This window comes from Amphiprion ocellaris, chromosome 14 (assembly GCF_022539595.1).
Source record: "Amphiprion ocellaris isolate individual 3 ecotype Okinawa chromosome 14, ASM2253959v1, whole genome shotgun sequence".
Classification (NCBI taxonomy): Eukaryota; Metazoa; Chordata; class Actinopteri; family Pomacentridae; genus Amphiprion; species Amphiprion ocellaris.
Window position 1 is genome coordinate 9,834,541 of NC_072779.1, and position 4,666 is coordinate 9,839,206.

Below are 4,666 nucleotides of genomic sequence, written 5' to 3' on the forward strand. Positions count from 1 at the left end.
CAGACTCTAATTCAGTGTCATCCATCCATATTAAAGTGCAGTTACCCAAAATGTTTGTTGCATGTGCTCCAACAAAACCTGTCCAGGTAGAAGGCCACTTTGACAAACAGGAAGTGGAAGATTCCAAGCAGATTTATAGAAGGGGGAACCGGACTGTACTAAGTGTGGTCGAGTATAGAGGGGTGTTTTGTGGGTTTTTAAGGCTGATAATGACTATTAGTGAGACATCTGGAGTATAATCATTTGTATATTCATTTGCAGTAAATGAAAGTATTTAAAATCTTGGAGTTAAACTTACAAAAACACAAACTTTAACAGAAAACTTTGTTGATACGTTTTTGTTTTGTTTACAGATGTTAAGTTAAAGGAGTTTTATTCGTGACGTATAACCAATCAAATCACTCCAGAAGACAGAGCGACCACAGGTAGATTAAGGTTCAGAGCCAAAGTAGCGCCATTTTTAAATGTATTTATTACCGTAAATCAGTAAACAATAAAATACTGATAATCAGTAAATCAGTCAGCCCACAATTACTACAATTCTACAATGTATGTCTCTTTCCTTTGACTTGTTATTTGTACAATATACAATGTATATGATGGCGTTTTTTCATCCCAAAGGCTATACTATGATGTTTTTTAAGAGACATACGATGCTACTCTGCTTGTTCTGGCTCTGAGTCACTGCACTCCTCCTCTGTTGTTTTCTGGATTGTACTCAGCTGCATGCCTTCGTCCACCCGGCCTCCGTTGACTCGTCCCACCTGCCGTCTCTGGAGCTGAAGCTGGATTGGAACAGACCAAAGTACAGTCCAATCACGATGCCAGCTGCCTCCCAAAAGGCTCCTTCATCTGGCAGGTGGCGGCACTTCTTCTGAGGGGAAGCTGAGCTGGCCCGGCAGAACTTTGCAGATGTGTTCCAGTGGTTGGTGGATGTGTGGGGAGATAGAGAGGAACCTTTGAATTGTTCAGAAAGGAAAACAGGGAACCCATTGGTAGTTTTAGTTTAGGGTGCTACTGCGGTGTGTTTTGGGGCTTGAAGAGGTGAACAGGAAGAGTTTTTTTTCGTATTGATTATCTTTTACTTTGTTCCTGGTTGGAATGCCCATCAATGTCAACATGAAGTTCACTTTTAGTTCTGTTTATTTCTTTTTATTTTACTAACACCCATTTGCTTTTAACCCCCTCACATGTGTTGTTGTAAATTTACTCTTTCAAATAAATACTCGTCTAACCCTCTGGAAACCAGCGTTTGGACTGTTTTAGTGTTGCTCCTCACCTACTTCAGACAGCCAGGACAAAACAACGTTTTGTGGACCAAAGGCTATACTATGACGTTTTTTGGACAACATGCTATACTATGACGTTTTTAGAGCAACATGCTATACTATGACGTTTTTTGGACCAAAGGCCATACTATGACGTTTTTAGAGCGACATGCTATACTATGACGTTTGTTGGGCGACACTCTATACTATAGGCTTTTTGAATTGAAATATTACTATGTTTCTTTTGTTTTAGTTTTTTTGGTTGTTTTTTAGCAACATATTGTAAGAAGTTAAACAGTTTTAAAAATTACTTTTACTTGTGCAATGAAATATTACTCTATGGCATTTTTTAGACGACATACTCTTTATACTCTGATGTTTTCTTGAATAACATACTATTTTGACAATATACTGCACTATGACATTTTTTGAACCACATATCATACATGACAATTTTAGGCAACATCCTATCATTTTGCACTTTTTGAACCACATAATAATCTATGTTTTTTTTGCCAAGCTATACTATGAACTACAGGCCATACTATGTTATTCTTGAAAAGTATACTATACTTTGACATTTTCTGAACTACATCCTATACTATGGCATTATACACAGAGTGCTTTGGTTACATGTTGATTTTGTTTTTTGACGGGATTACCACAGACCTGACCGTGAACACCGTTGACACCCACCTCAGGGAGATGCTGCCTAAGATCTCAAGGCTACTTGGTCGTGGTCTTTCTGGTCCTGCTCCAGAACGCCTTCATCAACTACGTCTTCTTTTGAAGAGGCCCTCAGATGCTGCAATCTCTGACCTTAAGGAGGAACTGCTACTTTCACTCTGTAACGAGACGGCAGTTATTTTAAAGACCCAGCTCCTGGCGGCTTTGAGTGAAAGTTTAACATCCATCAAAACGGAACTACAGACAGTTAAATCTGAGCTGTCGATCAGTATTTCAAACATCAAGTCCGACCCCGGCGCCCTAAAGCACGCTGTGGGTGAAACGGAAACTTCACTCTCCACATCACCGACGACATCGTCACACTCCAAAGCAGAGCACCTGTCTGCTGAACTTTTAAAAGTGGACTATAAATGTGAAGAATGTGAGCAGCAGCAGACTGTGTGCAGCAGAACAGATGTGATCAGAAAGAAGTCATTTTCTTTTTTCTTTTCTTTCTGGTTGACTTGATGCTGTCAGATGCAGATGTTGGAGCTGATTCTGATCTTTCAGGATAAAAAGCTGCTTTTCCTTCACAGACTTTTCAGGAAATTATTCTCACAGGTTTTCTCTGCTATTTATATTTTTATTATCTGTGATTATTTCATTATTTCTTTATTGTAAAATAAAGTTTGAGGCATAAAGGCTCATTTAGTTATTTTAATCCTGAAATCTTTGATGTAGCAGAACTAAACTTCCATTTTCCTTCTTGTACTTCTGATACTAGAACTAAACGTATCTTAAACACGGATCATCTGGTTTCAATGAATCAGCAGCAACATCACAACAAGAAATGAGACAATTTTCAACAAATTGATGAAACTAATGTCATTTAAAACTATCAGTCTGTTTTAGTGTCAAATTAAAGCTGATTACTGACAACTAGAACATTAACGTTACTGTTTTAATCACATTTAAGTTTCCTGAACGTTACATTAATGTCAACCAGCCACAGTTTTATGAAGTTAATGAACCACATTACAGGAACACAACACACTTCAGCTGTTTACATGAAACTCAACACATTAGCTTGATGCTACGTTAGCTTTAATCAGGCTAAGACTGAGCAGCTAGCTCAGTTAGCATCGCTAACATTAAAGCTAATATTTACTATGCTGACTTTCTTGTCTGGTCAACACACACTGAAACAAACTCCACCAACATCTGGAGTGCATGGCACACATTACATCTGACACTAAAGCTGCATATAAAGTGCATTAAAAGCGGCACCGATACGAAAATAAACATTTACTTACCGAACTATCAGAGTCCTTTCAGTGTCTGCTGGTAAAATCAGCCGAAGGTAGAAAACTGGTTAAAACAAGCCAACGGGCAGGAAAACTGTTTGTGGAAAATGTTCTGCTGCTGCACCGATAAATAAACCAACAGTTATTATATCAGAATTAATCCAAACGAGGAGAGCAGAGTCTCTGCTGCCTCCTCCATAGGACCTGTCCATCGTTCCAGACCGGACTGTCAATCAAGTAGCCCCGCCCCGTGGCTTCGCAAAACTTTAACGCTCTATAAAAAAATCGGTATTGATTTATTTTAAGATCGGCCACCTGACCTCTCATTTTGACCATGAAAACCAACGGAAAAAAAAAATGTATATACAGTCTATGCACCGTACTCTGGCTCCACACTTGCTGATGACCACTTCCGGTCTCAGAAAATGAAAAAACGGACCTTTTATCGTTTCTGTCTCTTATTGATTTTACTTTCTTGTTATTCTAAATATAAAACGAAAATAAAAGCATTTTTTAAAAAAAATCGTACATCCCTTTTTGATCATGAAAAGGAAAAACGCCTTGTATTTCAATTTTAATTTTTGTATTTTAAAACGAAAATCAAATAACCACTCGTTTTTTATTTTTCAATACCCGTTTCAGAACGGAAAATCCAATTACCAGATCCGTACACGGACCCTTCTTGATTTGTTTTATTAGAATTTCCTTTAGTTCTTTGAGTAACACTTTTATTTTTTAACAAGATATTAGCTTTTATACAAAATGATGTGTTTTTATTAGTCTATATAATTCTGATAATTTTATGACGTCTGCTTTATTGTGCTGCCTCATGAAGGACTTTGTAGTTTGATTTTGAAAAGGACTCTATAAATAAAGATCATTATTATTGTATAAGGTGTTATTTGTGCAAAAATGTTTTCAAAAGTTTGACATACTTTGCAATTCTAAGTAAAGCACGACTGATACTCAAGTTTTGGAGTTAATGCTGATTACTAAAAAAAAAAAATTAAAATCAATATATCGACCACTATCCTTTAAAAATACATATGCATGCATACAGTGTTAGAGTTATGCTAGAGTCAGGCTGAAAATGGAAAATCATGAGGTCATTGTTTATTAAAGTCCCAGCAATATATTTCAAAACTAGTAAGCAGCTTACTGTGAAGACACCACTTGACTCCACACCACCACTCACTGCTTCATGTGCTGCAGACAGTGCTGACAGACAGTGGGGTCGGAGCTGTTCTGCAAGACAAACTATGTGATGAAACTGTTTCTAAATTGTAAGAAGCATCTTTTTATCACTATGTTTTGAAAAAAACAATCATATTAACGCATATCAGACAGTATATATATGCCGATACTGATATATCTGTGATAGGCCAATACCAGCAAACTGATATATTGGTTACTATAAATACTGTACTC

The 4,666-nt window shown here is 37.1% G+C and overlaps 1 long non-coding RNA gene across 1 annotated transcript; it reads right to left on the reverse strand.

Annotated features, from left to right (window-relative positions):
• Positions 1-453: 453 nt before the first annotated feature.
• LOC129350544 (uncharacterized) lies at positions 454-3,686 on the reverse strand. The gene is made up of 3 exons (XR_008603980.1): positions 3,248-3,686; positions 1,965-2,113; positions 454-957 (listed from the first exon to the last, which is right to left on the reverse strand). It is a non-coding gene; the product is annotated as an uncharacterized LOC129350544 (long non-coding RNA).
• Positions 3,687-4,666: the final 980 nt, after the last annotated feature.